This window comes from Arachis ipaensis, chromosome B6 (assembly GCF_059453495.1).
Source record: "Arachis ipaensis isolate K30076 ecotype BB chromosome B6, ASM5945349v1, whole genome shotgun sequence".
NCBI lineage: Eukaryota > Viridiplantae > Streptophyta > Magnoliopsida > Fabales > Fabaceae > Arachis > Arachis ipaensis.
In genome coordinates this window covers 31,994,250-32,015,697 of record NC_142441.1, presented here as the reverse complement: position 1 = coordinate 32,015,697, position 21,448 = coordinate 31,994,250, and the positions used below count along the sequence as shown (strand labels likewise).

At 37.9% G+C, this 21,448-nt stretch overlaps 2 pseudogenes; both read right to left on the bottom strand.

The window, feature by feature from the left end:
* Nucleotides 1–4,334: 4,334 nt before the first annotated feature.
* LOC110263730 (uncharacterized) lies at nucleotides 4,335–7,855 on the bottom strand (annotated as a pseudogene).
* Nucleotides 7,856–8,203: 348 nt separating this feature from the next.
* On the bottom strand, nucleotides 8,204–19,467 carry LOC148555059 (uncharacterized; annotated as a pseudogene).
* Between the last annotated feature and the right edge of the window lie 1,981 nt (nucleotides 19,468–21,448).

Genomic DNA, 21,448 nt, shown 5'->3' with positions numbered 1-21,448 from the left:
CAAATCTCCTTTTGAGATGCTTTTTAGTCAAAAACTATATTACAACTCAGTAAGAGTTTTTGGAAGTACATGTTTCCCTTTGCTTAGGCCATACAACCAATCAAAATTGGATGATAGGTCTCACAAGCATGTCTTTCTTGGATATGCTCCCAATTATAAAGGTTACAAGTGTTTGTCTCCAAATAGTAAAATTTACATTACAAAAAATGTATTGTTTGATGAATATGTTTTTTCTTATGAATTATTTAGAAAAGTTAAATCTGATTCTCAATCTGTTAATTTAGACCATAGTCAATCCTATAATCCTATACCTTCTATACATATTAACAATTCTACTTCTTATTTGCATAATCATAATAATATTTCTGTTACGTCTGCATCACAAAATAATTCTCATCCTTCTTTAACTACATCTAGTCATGACACTAGTCATAATAATGATATATCCCAAGAACAGAATTTTCAAAAGAATCAATGCAAACTGTCTCAAGTATAGAAATAGTGTTACCACCTGTAGAACCTGTTAATAATAATGCCTCTATGACTATTGACACTACACCTTCTACTAATCCGTACTCATACTATGTTGACTAGATCCAAGATAGGTTCTATCAAACCAAGAGTTTTAGCTACTTCTCTTATCTCTAATTCTAAAGAAGAACAACCTCCCAATAATCCTATTCAAGCTCTAGCTATTTTTTACTGGAAGAAGGCTATGAGTGATGAGTATCAAGCTTTAATTAGAAATCATACATGGACATTAATTCCAAAACCATCAGGAGCCCAAGTTATAGGTTGCAAATGGGTTTATGCCATTAAAAGGCACCCTAATGGCACCATTCAAAAGCACAAAGCTAAGTTAGGATCGGAGCTCAAGGCTTTCATCAAAAAGAGGAATATGATTTTGAATAGATGTTTAGTTCTGTCAAAACTTGCAACAGTCAGATTGATTTTAAGTTTAACTTTGACTAGAAACTAAGTTATTAGACAGTTTGATTTTAATAATACATTTTTAAATAGTGACTTGCATCAAATTATTTACATGAAATAGCCAATTGATTTTGAAGTTCACAGTGATACACATGTTTGCAAACTAGAAAAATCTTTCTATGGCTTAAAACAATCTCCAAGAGAATAATTTCTTAAGCTTAGTTCTACCTTACATTCCTTTGGTTTTGTTAATGCTAAATAAGATAACTTTCTTCATTATGATTTTATGCGACATTGATATAATTATAACAGGGAATAATGCTACTGTTGTACAAAATATGATAAACAGATTGAATTCAGTTTTTTCTTTGAAAGACTTGGGAGAATTAAGTTATTTTTTAGGAATAGAAGTGACTAAAACTGAACAAGTACAAATTTATCTTTTACAAACAAAATATGTTATAGATTTATTATTTAAATTAGGCATGGGACGAGCTAGTGCAAATGCCTAATCTTATGGTATCCTCTCTTCAATTAATGTCCACATGTTTGAAAAAATTCGAAGATCCCAAGTTGTTTCAAACTATAGTGAATTAGGCACCATGATGAATGGCTATTCCGATGCATCCGCAACCTGTGACATCATCGGAGTAGTTGGATTAGAGAGAGAAGATCTAGAATTTCTAGGGGTATTGGCAGAAATCCTTTCTTTACCACAACCACTAGGCTGATCTGCAACACCTCTATCTGTTGTCTGCAAAGAGCATACCAATTAAAAATGTGCTAAACATATTCGTAACATCATTCAAAATGCTTAATCAAAATAAACTACGTTAAACTTAGTTAAAGAAATACATTTAGCAATATATATTACTAAGTGCATATTCTAACTTCACAAACATTTAGCAATATATATATTACTACATGTATAATTTTGTCCGTATGCAAATAAAAAATCATTCATAAGTAATTTAAAATGATCGCATATTTAATTTTTTTTAATTTACTGTCATTTTTATTCTTAAAACATATTGAAAATTAATGTGACTTATTATTGGAGTCTTTAATCAACTTGTTGACTATTGACTCATGCAAGAAATAATAATAATAATAATAATAATAATAATAATAATAATAATAATAATACCTTAATACAATAAAATATAATATACATTATAACAAATAATATAGTATAATTAATTACACTGGCTATGCATAAAATAAAGAACTATTAAAATGATAGAAAATAAATTATTTAATTACACAGATAAAATTAGTTTAACCAAAAATTGACCCGTATAAAAGTAAGTTTAACCAACTTCACAAATATTTAGCAATATGCTTATTTAAATTATGTGAAATATATGCATTTAAGTTTGAGCATCACCAATTTACTAAATTCAATTCCAATTCAAAATCAGCGGTACAATAACAACAATATCACATCATTACAACATTAGAACTCACAAAAATCTAATATCCTAATCTAATCCTATCTTAACCACGTCAATTCACTAAACACAAAAAATATTTCTAACTAAATCATAATACTAATTAACAACTAAAATCTAAACTAATTCTAAATTTAACAAGAACAGAAACAGAAGTAGACGGGAGAATGTTCGTGGTGGCCGGCGCTGAACAGAAACAGAAGTAGATGGGAGAATGTTTGTGGTGGACGGCGCTGTTGGTGGCAGCTGACAAAACTGGATGACGGTGAGAGGGAGGGGCGTTGCCAGAGAGGATTCTGCGGTGGAGTTGACACACGGTGAGACTGACGGAGTGGCGGGAAGGAAAGGGTTAGAGAGAGAGAGGAGGCGGCGGTGGGGGCTGACGGAGCGATAGGGAGCAATAGGGTTAGAGAGAGAGCGGGAGAAGAACGGGTAAAGAGAGAAATTCGAAATGAAAGGGGAGAGCATTAGCATTTCGAATTTAAGGCAAAATTACATTAAAAAAAATCCAACAGTACAGAACACAGCGTTTTCACTAAATGGGTTTATCGGCGGATTTATCCGACGATAAATCTGATACTAACTTACACGCCTATTTTTTATTTTTCTCCAATTATCACCGGCTAATTTACCGTCGAAAACGTAAATCCGCCAATAATAATTTAACCTGATGAATTCGACATCTTCACTACCAGTAAATTTCCACTACTCTGCATTTTTAAATCCAACTGTGTTCAGTATTTTTCTTGTAGTGTAGATCAATTTTATCTTTTGCAGTGAGTAAAATTAGTTAATTTATGCATAGTTTGTTGCTGGCACATTGGAAGGCAGTGAAGAGAGTTCTGAGATATGTGCAAGGCACCAAGCATCATGGTCTGGTTCTACATAAGAGTGATGACATGAGGTTTATGGTGTTTCTGACTCGGATTGGACAGTAGACGTTGAGGATCACAGGTTAGTGTTAGGTTACTGTGTGCACCTTGGTGCTCTGATTTCTTGGTCTTGTAGCAAATAAGTAACTATTTTAAGATTCTCTACTGAAACTGAGTTTCGGAGCCTGATATCTTGTGAAGCATAAATGGAATGGTTGCAGAATTTGCTTGATGAATTAGATGTAAAGTTGAATACTCCACCAATAATTTACTGTGACAACCTCAACACTGTATTACTTATGATAAATTTTATCTTACACAATAAGACAAAACATTTTCAGCATGAAGTTCAGTTGATTCGAGACAAAATTTAAAAGAAACTACTTCATGTTGTCCATGTGCCAGAAACTGATCAAGTGACAGATTTGTTGACTAAACCTCTCACGGAAACAACATTTGAAAGGTTGAAGTTCAAATTGAGAGTTATTCCTATGCCAACTATTAATTTGAGGGAGGTGTTAGTACACAGCATAATTGATTGACTTCAAAACAAGAAACCCAAGGTTGATCAGTAAAAATTGGTTAGAAAATGGTTTGATTAATTATAGTTCTATTAGGTTTAGCTTTCTGGAGTCCAACTATAGCCTTGTGTCGATCTTTAGTCATTCATTCTAATTCAGATTGCTCCTGCAGTAAATTACTGCATAAAATTTTTCATCCCTTCTCTATTATCTGATTTCTTTACTTTCTTTTTTCTAATTCTCTCATCACAAAGTACTTATCATACATTGTAAAACCCTTACAGTTTGAACATTAAATAGATCATACAGTAAAATATAGTTGAAGTTATTTTTACTGCCTATTCTAACGAAAATACTTCCACAAACTCATTTTAGTAAATGAGATACTCCACTTTACATTATGTTCACATTTACATCTACATAAATAGTCGATTCTTTTTATTTGGAAATAAAAGAACACAAAATTATTGAACGCCTCCGGGAGGAGGAGGTGGTGGTAAGGGTGGGGGGGCAGCGAGGTAGGGAGCGAGGAGGCGGCAAAAACATTTGACCAAAATTTCTCACTTTTGATGTTCATAGTAGCCGAGGATAGTATAGATGGTCTGCATAAGAGCGTAAAGAGATATCATTCCAATGAGAAGGTTGTAACCGCGCAACACAAGCCGGTCAAAGTGGCGAAAAACCGTTAGGATCCAAGAATGGCGCGGTATTATGGAGTATTTTTTTTATGCCGAGGCAACATGTGCCGCGATAGGAGTTAATCACGCTAACCATTTTCCAGTAAGGAGAATCACTTGCCTTGTCAGAATTAACTCCATGGACGATGGAACGGAAGAACTCCAACAATTTGCGGTTACCTAAGTCCAAGTGATCCATTATCACTTGTTTATCTTTGAGAAGTTGAACATCGTTTTCGCAACACATTAAGCCGTTGAAAAATAATGCAGCCCAAGTACACTTGTGTTTGCAACTGAATCCGCTGTGGCCTTGCTCCCATGTAATGAGATTCCACCACGTCACTTCTGTTGATTTTGTGATGTGAAGCTGTAGAATTTCCAGAGTCCCATTGGTCCTCTGAAATTTTATGTTAAAGTTGAAGCCCCTTATTTCATTTGGTCCTTGAGTTGGATTCTCATGCTTTTTCTCGTTACCTATAGGTGCAGGTAATCAAACTTAATAAATTGCGTGTAAAAAGTTTAAAACTAATTAAAATTAGGTACATGCTATGTGACTAGTATGATAAATTTTCATAATATTTAAAAAGTATTACTACAATTAGAGTAATTTTTTAATATTTAAAATAATTGTTAATTTAAAAAATAAAAGCAAAAAATGTTACAAAAATATATTAAAAATTTGTTTTTAATTTTTGTAAAAAAAATGTTAAAGTTGTAAAATCACATCAGCCACATTAATTAACAACTACTATAATTTTATCTATTATGTAATTAAATACAAAGGAATGATAGTGGTACAACTTAAGCTATAACATCTAAATTATTTGATTTATATATCAAATATAGTTAAAATTAGTCACTAAAATTAATTACTAGTGTAGAATATATATGAAATATAAAATATACACTAAAAATGAATAAAAATATTATTTATACACTAAAATCAGCTATCATGTATTTGTGTATAAATATATAAGTAGTTTAACTCATTTTAATTTATATTTTATATTTCAATAATGTGTATTCTATACGAATAAATAATTTTAGTAGTTGATTTTAATGTATATCTATAATGATTAAAAAATAAATTAAATTACACAAATAAATAATTGATTTTGGTATGTAGATAACACTTTTTATATCCAATAATAAAGAGCGGATCATCACAAAAAAAATAAAAAAAATAAAACTTCCTGTGTATAGTTTTGATTATTGTAACCCCAGCACCTGCAAGAATGGGAACACATCGATTGAGTTGAGCATAGGAAGTAAGTTGCTGAACATTGCTGGCAGCATCGATAGTCTCTTCTCTGATCCCCTTCGCATCTTCCACATCATAACCACAAACGGAAGCACAATTGGCACAGGTATTCAATACCTTTTGGAAGTTAACAGATTTAATACTGTTGATCGGAATACACCTACACCTGTATGTTCATAGGATGTTCTCTTCAGACTCAAACTTGTCTTAATTATAAATTATAACAAGTTTTAAAAAATTGTAACTAAAACTGTAATTATAGTTCATATATATGTAATTATTAGACCTTAGATACCTTTGAAAAAATAATATGCAGTCGGAGATTTTGAAATTGTAAAACGGAATAAAAATGCACCTGTCCTCGTTTCTCTGATCCTGTTGCTCTCCTTCCTCTTCTTCACTATCTTCAGAGATGTAGGAGTGGATAAGTTCAAGAAAGTGACGAGACGCAACACCAGGGTTAAAGTCCGGCTTAAATCTTTCGTCCGGGATGTAGCCAAAGAAATTCAGTGCCAAACTTTCAATTGAAATATCATCCTCAACTAAAATTATTTCAGACAACTTATGGAGAATCATAAGCGGTATTTGGTTCTCCAACACCAACAAATCAGTCACTACCTCCCCTGTTCTCTTTACTTCGCCATCCGGATTGGGAGGCGCCAACCGGCTTTTAAGTTTTTCATTGAATTCCTTTGAAGAACTAATGAGAAGCTCAAGCAAGAAACCAGCGCCAGACAACATGATATTCGCAAGGTCATTCCATGCATTCTTGGAGCTTTGTTTTTGCTGGTTTGTTTGGTCTTCGATGAAGAAGAGATTGCATGGAGTGCAATTTGATGTTTTGCCATTTCATTAGGTCCCTTCTAGCTCCCTTGTACCGAGGGCCGATGGAAATGGTCTTTGGCATGAAAGCGTTCTTGTTACCTTCACGGAGTTTTCTTGGGACATTAGAAATTCCAATTGGCTCAGAGTGTGCTTGGAAACTGCCTAGTAATGCTTTCGACGATTCCTTCCATCCATTCCATCGTTAGGAACATCATTTGCCGCCATTTCCTAAAACAAATTCGTTAATTGGTTACCTGCCTTGATGAGAGTTGCATTGTTATTCTATTCAAATTTAATTTCTTTATAAGCCCACTGTCACGGCCTTGGACACACTCCAACGCTACCGTGCCGACACTCGAACTTACTCAACCTCTTGAGTTAAGACCAAGTAAGCCTAACCCTCAATACTTAGCAAGAAAGCTAAGAACACAAGAGAACACAAGAGAAAGGAAGTTTTGGTGAAAGAACACTTTATTACTCAAGGGTGGTTACAAATGATTCACATACTCACACTAACTCTCATCTCCTATTTATAGCCATCCACCTCCTCAATGGATGGTTAGGATTAAATCTAATCAATGGCCTAGATTAATCATCTAGAACCTTCTTTAAAAATATCTATCCTACCACAACTTTCTAAATGTTTCTAGATTATTCCATACCACTCTTTATACTTTTATATACATCTACACCCTTCTAGAATACTCTATGACCTTCCAGAGTCTTCTAGAACCTTCTAGGGTATTCCGGGACCTTCTAGGACATTCTAGAACGTTCCGAAACCATCTAGAGCATTCTCAAACACTCCAGAAAACTATACAAACACTGTTAAATCTAACCTTCTAAAATTTTCCGTGACATTCTCCCCCACCTAATGAGCAAACGTCCTCGTCACGTTTTGTTCATGGTAGCGCTCTAGGTGTTCTTGGAATTGCCACAGATCTTCACGAGCTTCCCAGCTAGCTTCGGTTATCGGGAGTCCTTTCCACTTGATCAAGTATTAGATACTTGGTGGTACTCCTCTTCGTCGCACGACGCGATTAGCTAGGATCTCTTCGATTTCTTTGTCAAAAGATCTAATCACCACAGGCGGAGCACGACTCGAGTTACCTCTACTCGTTTCGTCTTGGTCCTCATGATATGGTTTAAGCATACTCACATGGAAGACCGGGTGGATCTTCATAGAGGGAGGGAGTTGTACTTTGTAAGCAACCTCCCCAACACGTCCAATGATCTCAAATAGCCCTTCGTATTTGCGGATTAAGCCCTTATGAACCTTGCGAAAGGCTTTGAATTGTTGTGGAAGAAGTTTGATCATTACCTTGTCTCCCACTTGATAGCTTGCATGCCTCTTCTTCTTATCTGCCCATTTCTTCATCCTCTTGGCAGCTTTGTCGAGGTAAGAACGAGTGACATCTGCTTGTTCTTCCCATGACTTAATCATATGATAAGCTCCAGGGCTCTTCTTTGAGTAAGAGGAAGAAAGAGAGTGAGGTGTAAGCGGCTGTTGTCCAGTCAAAATCTCGAATGGGCTCTTCCCTGTAGACTCACTCCTTTGCAGATTGTATGAGAATTGAGCAATGTCTAGGAGTTTTGTCCAATCCTTCTGATTAGCGCTTACAAAATGCCTCAAGTAACACTCAAGTAAGGCATTCACTCTCTCAGTCTACCCATCGGTTTGAGGATGGAAGCTTGTTGAGAAATGAAGCTCCGACCCAAGGAGTTTGAACAGCTCTGTCCATAGTCGTCCTGTGAAGCGTGGATCTCGATCACTAATGATGCTCTTAGGCAATCCCCAGTACTTCACCACATTCTTGAAGAATAGTCGTGCTGCTTCCTCTGCAGTGCAGTCAGTAGGGGCAGGTATAAAGGTAGCATAATTCGAAAATCGATCCACTACCACGAGAATAGATCCAAACCCCTCGGACTTCGGTAAGGCAGATATGAAATCTAGAGAGACACTTTCCCACGGTCGCTCTGATGGAGGCAGAGGTTCCAACAACCCACTTGATGTCTTATTTTCAATCTTATCTTGTTGGCACACAAGACAAGTCTTCACATAGCTCTCCACTTCATCTCTCATTTGAGGCCAATAATAAGAAGATTCAATGAGTGCTAAGGTCCTTCGCTGAACTTGGTGACCAGCCCACTTGGTGTCGTGGCATTCTCTTACCAACTTCCTTCTCAGATTGTCCCATTTAGGAACGTATAGTCTTCTCCCTTTTGTGTAGAGAAGGTCGTTTTCTAACCAAAATCTTTTGGTCTTACCTTCTCTAGCCAACTCCACCAACTTCTTGGCTAATGGATCGTGATGCAACCCTTCCTTGATGATATGCATAATATCTCCTTCCACCATAGAAATGGCCGCTAACTCAGCCTTGCGACTCAGCGCATCTGCTACCACATTAGTCTTGCCTGACTTGTATTCGAATTCGAAATCAAACTCAGCCAAGAAGTCTTGCCACCTAGCTTGTTTGGGGCTTAACTTCTTTTGAGTTTGGAAGTAGCTTGTAGCCACATTATCTGTCTTGACGATGAAGTGTGAACCAAGCAAGTAGTGACGCCAAGTTCTCAGACAATGCACCACCGCGGTCATCTCCTTCTCTTGGACAGTGTATCGCCTCTCTGTATCATTCAACTTGCGACTCTCAAAGGCAATAGGATGTCCTTCTTGCATCAGAACTCCTCCAATAGCGTAGTCAGAAGCATCAATGTGGACTTCAAACACCTTTGAGTAGTCGGGTAGTGCTAGTACTGGTCCTTCTGTGATAGCAGCCTTCAACTCATCAAAAGCCTTTTGACACTCCTTTGACCATTCCCAAGAGTGGTTCTTCTTGAGAAGATCAGTTAATGGTGCAGCCTTGGCATAGTATCCCTTGATAAACCTCCGATAGTAATTAGCCAACCCAAGGAATGACCTCAATTCAGATACCTTGTTTGGCGGCTCCCACTCTTTGATAGCCTTCACCTTTCATTGATCCATGCAGAGAGTTCCACCTTTAATGATGTGTCCCAAGAAGTGGAGTTCGTCCCTTGCAAAGGAACACTTTTCCTTCTTCACATATAGGTTATTCTCTCGCAAGATCTTGAACACGGTTCGTAAGTGTTCTACATGTTCCTCCAAAGTATTGCTATAGACAACAATGTCATCCAAGTTGTAACAACCGCCCCTTCTAGAAACAAAATTAAATTTGAAGTTTGAAAATCAGTTAGGAGATAAGTTTAGAATTTTGAAATTTTGGATAGGAACCTGGTAACCACCCTCAGTTTGAAATTTAAAATATCCCAACCACCCCATCCCCAAATGTATATAAATAGGGGAGCACCCATAGGTAGAAAATCACTTCTCTCAAACACTTATCCTTTCCCTTCTCTCTCTACAAAGAAATAACATTCTGTGGACAAACACAAGAGGCAAGCTCAAAGAAGCGTTAGAAAAGAAGGTAGGGAATTATGTTTTTTTAAACGCTTGGCATGTGTTATGTTCCATTCTTTATTATTATTTTCTTCCATGTTATCATGACATTAATTTTCTCTCACTCACCTTTCATTCATGATGATCATGTCTCTCCACCATGCCATTCACGTCTTCTTGAATCGTTATTATATGTCTCCGTATGATGTTCATTCAATTATTTACTATACCCATTTTGTGCCCTTTCATATAATTATGTTGTTAATATTCCCTTTAGGTCGAGAGTACATGTCCTCTTAAGATGCTTATTCAATATCCTATATTATTATATTGATATTCCCTTAGGGCCAAGAGTACATGCCTTCTTATGTCTTGTTCAACATATAGGTATATGTGTGATCTCTTACATGGTTATATTATTATTTATAATATTTTAATTCAATTATTTAAATTACCCTATTCCATCATGTGCATCCATGTAACCTATTATACCATTATGTTATCACCATTTCTTTAAAGTCAAGAGTATATGCTTTCTCAAATATTTATTTAAAATTTTAATCCTATGTGCATCTATGTGATCTCTTCTATCATTATTCCTTTAAAGTCAAGAGTACATGTTTTTCTTCAAAATATTTAATATCCTTATTATGTGCACTTATATGAGGTCACCTAGAAAGCGGTCACCTAAGGTGGTACACCTCGAGTCCGACTCCAAGGCCGAGGAAGAGGAATCCGACGACCCTGACCAGAAGGAAGACACCATGGAGGCGGATCCAGAGGAGAAGTTGAACCCTTGCGGAAGTCCAAAGGTGGAATACGTACCTTATTCCCCCACTTCGGCACCCCGTCGAGTTTTGGTTCATCCCACACAACGGAACCGGGTCTTCACTGCGCGAAAGGGTGTTGGAGGGAGACCCCTGGTACCTCGATTCGTGAATAACTAAATCAAGGATAGGATATGATGCAAGTAGGGGAGCCTCTTCGACGAGATTAGTTTAGGACGTAGTTAGCTTCTTTTCCTGTTTTAGTTTCCTATAAGTATCTTGAAACGTACTCATGGTTAAGATGTTTAATTCAAATTCCAACGTTTTAGCGCTACTCGTTTTTCGCTCTACACGTATTTACTCCTGCCTCGCGTAACGATTAAGTCATTCTTTTTCTTGGATCAAGTGTGGCACCTTATTTTAAAAACCTCCACGATAGTATAAGAACTTAGGGTGTTACATTATTGGTATCAGAGCAAAGTCGATCCTAGGAGATATGACTAATGAAGCCTCTTCCTATGGTTATCCATAAACAGGGAATGTCCAACAGTTCCCCCACCCTCTGCCGATGCACCCCAACGTCAAGGACGAGTCTTTGCCCTCAGCAGGTCTGTCAGAGGGTTTGCATCCTCATTTCAGGTCGATCATACCTTGCTAACCTAGTGTGCCTCCCTTTAGTAGGATTAGACATCATCCTAGGAATGGACCGGCTCAACGAAAACCGAGTCTTGTTAGATTGTTTTGAGAGAAAAGTCATCTTCCCTTCTCAATCCATACGAGACACACGTGACCTTCCAAGATCCTCCGAAGACACCAGTACGAGGCAAGAATATGCCTTGCTAAATTCGGTAAAAGCAGACTCCCATCAGGAGTTCTGTGAGATACCAGTAGTACACGACTTTTCAGATGTCTTTCCCAAAGATATACCCTCGTTTCCCCCAACACGAGAGGTTGAGTTCTCCATAGAATTGATGCCTGGGACAGGGCCAATCTCCATAGCCCCCTACCGGATGGCTCCATTGGAACTCACTGAACTGAAGAACCAACTAGAGGAGCTGCTGCAAAAAGGATTCATCCGACCAAGTGCCTCTCCCTGGGGAGCTCCAGTATTGTTTGTGAAGAAAAAGGACGGCAGCATGCGTCTCTGCGTGGACTATAGGCAACTCAACAAAATCACGGTGAAGAACAAGTATCCCCTCCCAAGAATAAATGACTTAATGGACCAACTACAAGGTGCAACAGTGTTCTCAAAAATCGACCTGAGATCAGGGTATCATCAAATAAGGGTAAGAGAGGAAGACATTCCAAAGACAGCATTTCGAACGAGATACGGACACTACGAGTTCACCGTAATGTCTTTTGGGTTGACCAATGCCCCGCCGTCTTTATGGACTACATGAATAGAATTTTTCGACCTTACCTCGACAGTTTCGTGGTGGTATTCATAGATGATATTTTGATTTTCTCCAAGACAGAAGAAGAACACAGGGAGCACTTGCGTGTAATACTGGGAACCCTTCGAGAAAAAAAAAAGTTGTACGCAAAACTATCCAAGTGTGAGTTTTGGATGAAGGAGGTACAATTTCTTGGACACATAGTTTCCGGCAACGGAATATCAGTGGATCCCAGTAAGATAGACTCGGTACTAAACTGGGAAAGGCCGACGTCAGTCACAGAAATAAGGAGTTTTTTTAGGATTGGCGGGCTACTATAGAAGGTTCATAAGAGGGTTTTCTCAACTAGCCCTGCCGTTAACCCGTTTAACCAGGAAGGATACCCCGTTTGCTTGGATGCCAGACTGCGAAAGAAGCTTCCAAGAATTAAAGTGTCACTTGACATCCGCCCCAGTACTAGCCTTACCTAACCCCGACATGGCCTTCAAAGTTTACTGCGACGCCTCAGGACAAGGATTGGGTTGCGTACTAATGCAATGCAAAAAGGTAGTGGCGTATGCGTCAAGACAACTGAAGACCCACGAAGCCAACTATCCAACTTACGACCTTGAACTAGCCGCGATAGTATTTGCGCTGAAGACATGGAGGTATCATTTGTACGGAGTTGAGTATTCTCCGATCATAAGAGCTTAAAGTACCTGTTCGACCAGAAGGAACTCAACATGCAACAAAGGAGGTGGATGGAGTTTCTTAAAGATTATGACTTTGTTCTAAATTACCACCCAGGAAAGGCTAACTTGGTGGCTGACGCTCTGAGTCGGAAGGTACTCAAGGCATCATGGCTAATGATAAAAGAGGCAGAGTTGATAAAGAATTTCAGAGACATGAACCTACAAGTCACCCTCGCCCCAAAAAGCATATGTCTGAACCACCTATCAGTGGCAAGTCAATTCAAAGAACAAATAACTAAGGCGCAGAGTTTCGATCCCGATTTTCAAGAAACCCTGAGCCTTGTCAAAGAAGGAAAATTGAAAGGCTTCACCGAAGGAGAGGACAAGGTGTGGAGATACCAAGGTCGAATCTGTGTCCCAAAGGAAGGCGATCTTCAAAGCAAGATTGCGGAAGAAGCCCACAAAGGAGATTTTACCATTCATCCTGGCATGACGAAGATGTACCATGATTTGAAGAAGATGTTCTGGTGGCCAGGGATGAAAAAGGATTTAGCCACGATCATGAATAAATGCCTGGTTTGTCAGAAGGTAAAAATCGAACATCAGAAACCATCAGGGGTATTGCAACCCCTTGGCATCCCGAAGTGGAAATGGGAAGACATATCGATGGACTTCGTCATGGGACTACCCCGTACTCAAGCAGGGCGTGACGCTATATGGGTCATCGTGGACCGGTTTACAAAGACTGCCCATTTTCTACCAGTTAAGCCGACCGACTCATTGGAAAGACTAGCCACGCTATATATCAGAGAGATCGTGAGGTTACATGGGGTACCCACGACCATAGTCTCGGATAGAGACCCAAGATTCACCTCGAGGTTTTGGAACGCATTGCAGAAGGCATTCGGGACGAAATTGTGCCTAAGCACGTCATACCACCCGCAAACAGATGGACAAACGGAGAGGACCATCCAGACGTTGGAAGACATGTTACGAGCTTGTGTCCTAGACAGACCAGGAAAGTGGGAGAGTCACCTACCACTGATCGAGTTTGCTTATAACAACAGTTACCATGGTAGCATCGGGATGGCACCATATGAGGCACTGTACGGGCAAAGATGCCAATCTCCTTTATGCTGGTACGGACCAAAAGAGAAAGGCTACTTAGAACCGGAGTTAGTAAGACAGACCACGGAAGATATCAAGAGGATAAGAGAAGGAATTCGCACCGCCCAAAGTCGACAAAAGAGTTATGCAGATCAACGAAGGAAACCCCTCGAATTTCAGGAAGTCGATCACGTATTCCTAAAAATCACCCCCACCACCGGGGTAGGGAGGGCTCTTATGGTACAAAAACTAAGCCCCGGTACCTGGGTCTATTCCAAATCCTCCGGCGTATAGGAAAGTCGGCATACCATCTTGCCCTACCACCAAATCTATCAAGACTACATGACGTGTTTCATGTGTCCCAACTCCGAAAATACCAGCACGATCCAAGCCATGTGTTGCAGCAAGAGGATGTAACACTCAAAGACGACCTGACTTTTGAACTACCAGCCATAGAGATTGTAGACAGAAGTACGAAGCAACTAAGGAGCAAGACGATACGGCTGGTAAAGGTGGCATGGGGTAGCGGCAATTCCAGAGACTACACATGGGAAAAAGAGGCAGACATGAGACAGAAGCTCCCGGACTTATTTACAGGTAACAATCGTAGTGAGGATCTCCTTTTCTCCCCAACAGTAAGGAAATTTCAGTAGGACCCCTAAGTTAGTTAAACGACCCTTATCGACCAAGTTCAGACATGGAATTTGGGGACAAATTCTTTTCTTATGGGGGTGATAATGTAACAACCGCCCCTTCTAGAAACAAAATTAAATTTGAAGTTTGAAAATCAGTTAGGAGATAAGTTTAGAATTTTGAAATTTTGGATAGGAACCTGGTAACCACCCTCAGTTTGAAATTTAAAATATCCCAACCACCCCATCTCCAAATGTATATAAATAGGGGAGCACCCATAGGTAGAAAATCACTTCTCTCAAACACTTATCCTTTCCCTTCTCTCTCTACAAAGAAATAACATTCTGTGGGCAAACACAAGAGGCAAGCTCAAAGAAGCGTTAGAAAAGAAGGTAGGGAATTATGTTTTTTTAAACGCTTGGCATGTGTTATGTTCCATTCTTTATTATTATTTTCTTCCATGTTATCATGACATTAATTTTCTCTCACTCACCTTTCATTCATGATGATCATGTCTCTCCACCATGCCATTCACGTCTTCTTGAATCGTTATTATATGTCTCCGTATGATGTTCATTCAATTATTTACTATACCCATTTTGTGCCCTTTCATATAATTATGTTGTTAATATTCCCTTTAGGTCGAGAGTACATGTCCTCTTAAGATGCTTATTCAATATCCTATATTATTATATTGATATTCCCTTAGGGCCAAGAGTACATGCCTTCTTATGTCTTGTTCAACATATAGGTATATGTGTGATCTCTTACATGGTTATATTATTATTTATAATATTTTAATTCAATTATTTAAATTACCCTATTCCATCATGTGCATCCATGTAACCTATTATACCATTATGTTATCACCATTTCTTTAAAGTCAAGAGTATATGCTTTCTCAAATATTTATTTAAAATTTTAATCCTATGTGCATCTATGTGATCTCTTCTATCATTATTCCTTTAAAGTCAAGAGTACATGTTTTTCTTCAAAATATTTAATATCCTTATTATGTGCACTTATATGATTTTTCCCTTGTGTACGTTTAAAACAACCTAAATGTAAATTGAACTGAGGGAATGATCCTTCGGTAAGGGAAGGTGACCCCCAAAGACAAGATATCGATATGATCCTTCGGTAAGGGAAGGTGATCGAAAAACATTTGGGATAAGAACCTTCGGTAAGGGAAGGGGACTATCCCATCAATTTTATATAATAATATATCTATTTATATGACTCTCTTCTTGTGTATGTCTAAATAACCTTGATTGTAAATTAAACTGAGGGAATGATCTTTAGGTAAGGGAAGGTGACCCCCAAAGACAAGATATCGATATGATCCTTCGGTAAGGGAAGGTGATCGATCGAGATGATCCTTCGGTAAGGGAAGGTGATCGATCGAGATGATCCTTCGGTAAGGGAAGGTGATCGCCAAAACGTTTGGGATAAGAACCTTCGGTAAGGGAAGGGGACTCCCACTTATACCGGTTTGAGCTCAATACCCTCCATATAAGTTATAAATTAAGAAAGAAGAAGGCACGAATGAAAGCTTGAGTTCTATGTTTTCCTTAGATTTAATTATGATTATGTTGATGTTATCCTTCTATTTTCCTATATGTTTCCCCTTTCTTTTACACACATGTTTTACAAAAAAGAAGATGCATATTACATGTCATGTTATACGCTTGTTTTTAAAATCCCGCACGTGGGCTGGGGATGGATATGGAGGTGTTACATAGCACTCCTACTGAGACGTTAGGTTCTCACTCCCTTTCCTTTCCCATACTATCTCCAGAGGAACATGACACAGCGGATAGAGACGACGCAGCTGAGTATGACCCCTCAAAGCACGCGTAGGTAGTTGCGACCACTACTACCGTGCTCCAGACTATCCACTTAGGTCGAGGACCCGTGGAAGAAGAACCCCAGCTGCCCGTCATAACCTTCCTAGATAGGAATGCTTCAACATCTAGAAAGCGGTCACCTAAGGTGGTACACCTCGAGTCCGACTCCAAGGCCGAGGAAGAGGAATCCGACGACCCTGACCAGAAGGAAGACACCATGGAGGCGGATCCAGAGGAGAAGTTGAACCCTTGCGGAAGTCCAAAGGTGGAATACGTACCTTATTCCCCCACTTCGGCACCCCGTCGAGTTTTGGTTCATCCCACACAACGGAACCGGGTCTTCACTGCGCGAAAGGGTGTTGGAGGGAGACCCCTGGTACCTCGATTCGTGAATAACTAAATCAAGGATAGGATATGATGCAAGTAGGGGAGCCTCTTCGACGAGATTAGTTTAGGACGTAGTTAGCTTCTTTTCCTGTTTTAGTTTCCTATAAGTATCTTGAAACGTACTCATGGTTAAGATGTTTAATTCAAATTCCAACGTTTTAGCGCTACTCGTTTTCCGCTCTACATGTATTTACTCCTGCCTCGCGTAACGATTAAGTCATTCTTTTTCTTGGATCAAGTGTGGCACCTTATTTTAAAAACCTCCACGATAGTATAAGAACTTAGGGTGTTACACAAGTAGACCACTACAAACCGATCAAGGTAAGGTCGAAAAATTTCGTTCATCAAGGTACAGAAGGTCGCAGGAGCATTGGTCAAGCCAAAAGGCATCACCAACCACTCATACGATCCATACCTTGTGACACACGTGGTCTTAGGTTCATCACCATCGGCAATTCTCACTTGGTGATATCCTGACCTCAAATCTAGCTTTGAGAACCACTTGGCTCTACCAAGTTGATCAAACAAATCGGCTATCAAAGGAATGGGGTATTTGTTCTTGATGGTTACCTTGTTAAGTGCTCGATAGTCGATGCATAGTCTCAATGAACCATCATGCTTCTTTTGGAACAAGACTGGTGCGCCATAAGGTGCCTTCGATGGACGGATGAACCCAGCATCTAGCAAGTCCTTGAGTTGCTTCTTCAACTCATCGAGTTCTGGCGGTGCCATCCTATAAGGTGTTGAGGCGGGCGGCTTTGCTCCTAACTCCAATTCAATCTTGTGGTCCACTTTCCTCCTAGGTGGTAGTTGTTTTGGCAACTCGGGAGGCATCACATCCTTATTTTCTTCAAGGACTTCCTTGATTTTGGGAGGAACGTCTTCTCTTTCGGATGTTGACTTCTCTTGTAATAGAGCCAAATATGTAGTCTCTCCCTTCTTGAACCCTTTCTTGAGTTGCATGGCAGACAGTATCGATTGTCTGCCAACTTTAGAGACTGTAGGGACCATGCATGGAGACCCTTTCTCCATGACGCATACTACGTCGTAGTATGGCATAGGTATTATATTTTCTTTCCTTTGCAAATCGAGTCCAATGACTATTTTAAAATCGTCCATGGGTGCTACTGAGAAATCCACAAGGCCCTTCCAAGAACCAAGAGTCATCTCAACCCCTTTTCCTACTCCCTTAAGGGGTTCACCCTTGGTATTCACGGGTTTGAACCAGCCATTCTTTTCGATGATCTTCAACCCAAGCCTCTTTGCTTCATCAGGCGTGATGAAGTTGTGTGTAGCACCAGTGTCGATCATAGCCATGACAGGTTTTTCATTGATAAAGGCTTTGACATATATCAAGCCTTTCTTTTCTGCAGTACTTGCCTCTTTGGTCTTCACAGTATTTATGTGTTGGATAGATCCAACACACTCAGTTACTTGAGTTTGAGCTTCTCGTTCCTCAGCGATAGATGCCAAAGTCCCTAGCTTGGGACAATCCTTCATTTGGTGTGGTCCCTTGCACACGAAGCATCCTCCTTTGGGCATGAAAGCCTTTTTCTTTTCTTCGTACTCTTTCTTTGAAGAGTATTTTCCTTCCTTCTTGGTTGAGAAACTCTTTCCTTTGTCTCCCCCACCTTTAGTAGAACTAGGCTTGGAGGATGACTTGGGTTTAGAGTCTCCCCTATGATACTCAATGAGTGATTCGGCCACCACGATGGCCTCATCGACATCCTTAACATTCCTTCTTTGTAGTTCTTGCTTTGCCCAAGGTTGGAGTCCATCAATGAAGAAGAACAATGCATCCTCTGATGCTAAGTTGGGGATTTGAAGCGTGAGAGTAGTGAACTCCTTTACGTAGTCGCTAATCGTACTCTTGTGCTTCAACTCCCTCAACTTCTTCCTTGCTTCATAAACCACATTCTCAGGGAAGAATTGTCTTTTCAACTCCCTTTTGAAATCTTCCCATGTGGCTATGTTGCAAGTACCCTTTTCCATATCTACGCACTTTCTCCTCCACCACAAAGTAGCATTATCAGAAAGGTAGAGAGCTGCAGTGCGTACCTTTATTGCTTCTTCGACCACCCCTTGGCCTTCGAAGTACCTCTCCATTTGCCATAGGAAGTTCTCCACCTCGTGAGCGTCCCTTATGCCCTTGAACTCCTTTGGCTTGGGGAGATCAATCTTTGTCGCCTCCCTTATAATGGTTGGTCGAGATTTTGCCTCCTCGAACCAAACTCGAACTTCCTCAAATAGCTTTAAGGAATTCTCAAGCTTCTCTTCGATTTGGAGCATGCTTTCTTTAAAAGCATCTAGTTCTCCTAACACGTGAGCCTCGAGGGTCTCCTTATCATGTTCTATCCTTTGGAAACGCTCATCCATAGAGGATAGAACATTCTCCAACACAGAAACTCTCTCTTCTAGGAAGTTAGAGTCCTTACCTCTAGGCTCACTTGAAGAACGGATCTTCTTGCCTCCCCATTGAGAAGGAATAGCATTCCTTCCCCTTTGAGACTCAATATGCTCCATGGTGATACTAGAAGCCATACCCACAAATCACTTGTGCTCCCTCTCGAACCAGGCTCTGATACCAAAATTGTCACAGCCTTGGACACACTCCAACGCTACCGTGCCGGCACTCGGACTTACTCAACCTCTTGAGCTAAGACCAAGTCAGCCTAACCCTCAATACTTAGCAAGAAAGCTAAGAACACAAGAGAACACAAGAGAAAGGAAGTTTTGGTGAAAGAACACTTTATTGCTCAAGGGTGGTTACAAATGATTCACACACTCACACTAACTCTCATCTCCTATTTATAGCCATCCACCTCCTCAATGGATGGTTAGGATTAAATCTAATCAATAGCCTAGATTAATCATCTAGAACCTTTTTTAAAAATATCTATCCTACCACAACTTTCTAAATGTTTCTAGATTATTCCATACCACTCTTTATACTTCTATATACATTTATACCCTTCTAGAATACTCTATGACCTTCCAGAGTCTTCTAGAACCTTGTAGGGTATTCCGGGACCTTCTAGGACATTCTAGAACGTTCCGAAACCATCTAGAGCATTCTCAAACACTTCAGAAAACTATACAAACACTGTTAAATCTAACCTTCTAAAATTTTCCGTGACACCACACTCAGGTATATACTTAAACTCACTCACTAAAATTAATTCCTAATATAAAATATACGATAAAATATAAAATTATATTAAAAATAAATTTAATAATATATATATTTATACTTAAATATATAATAACTGATTTTAATATTTTACTCTTCTGTGAATATGGACCTTAGCTTATTATTTCAACCACCGTATCTTGGATAGCTATATTTGTAAAGAAAAAGAATTAAACATTTAAAATTTAGAACTTAAAAAAAACCGAAGATGATAGCATGGTGGTCGACGTTAACAAGTGCCTGGTCAACAGTGGTGGTAAATTGCCGGGGTGGTGAATAAAATTATGGTGTGGGAGGAAGGAGCAAAAAGTGAAAAAGAGTAATTTAAATAAAAATAATTAGTTTATTGGTTGAAAATAATAGGTTTAAAAATTATTTTAATTTATGAATTGTCAAAATAATAATAATAATAATGATACTTCCAATTGACATAAATTAACTGCCATAGAGTAAGGTGACAAATTAACATGTATCAGTTAATTAGAGAAAAAATGTGAAAGAGTATTTGCTATTTTATATAATATAATTTATTTCGTTTATAATAAAAATGAGATAGATATATTTGTATCTTGTATATAATATAAATGAGGTATGATCACAGAAAATTTAACATATTTTTGAGCAACTAAAAAGAATGTGTTTATATTATGCTTTTTAGTTTAGAAGGTAAAATCAATATATTTTTTAATTTAAATCATAGAATTTTTTGTAATTTAAAAATTTAAAGTGTTAAATTTTTCTAAAATAAATATTTTAATTCACATATTTTCAAAAAGTAGTTTCTAATTAAATAAGAAATTAAAAAATTAAGTCAAATCGATCTAAATCATACTGTAAATACATTTTTATTATTTTGAGGAGATTATATTTTTATACTTACAAATACAGTGTAAATAATATATTTATATACATATATATTTCGTTTACAAAATAAACAGATATGTAATAAAAAAAATATTAATATATATCTCATTTTCAAACGAGATAAAGGTAAATCAAACATGACTTATCTCGTTTAAATAAGATATATAACTACCTTTTTCGATTCTATTGTAAACAAGATGTACAATAGAAATAAAAACTTAATTATTTCACAAATTATATATACTGGTAAATAAAATATTTAATTTATTTAGTTATATAAAATTCATAAAAAGACAGGATGTGAATTATATTATTTATATTAGTATTTATCTTTATTTAGTTTTTAATAAATATATTATAACATACTTTATACTGAAATATTCTTATTATTAATTATGAAATGACTAAAATATTTTTAATTTATAAATATTAAATTATCCCTTGTAACTTTCTCGCCAACATAAAAATACTCCCTAGTTAATTTTTAAAAGTGATCTTTTAATATTAATTTTTAATTCTATTATAAATTAAAAATTTGATTTTAAAATGACTAAAATTCTAAAAAATTATTTTAGTCTTTTAAAAAATTAACAAATAAAAGGTAATTTTGTATTTTTCAGTATGAGTTAAATGATA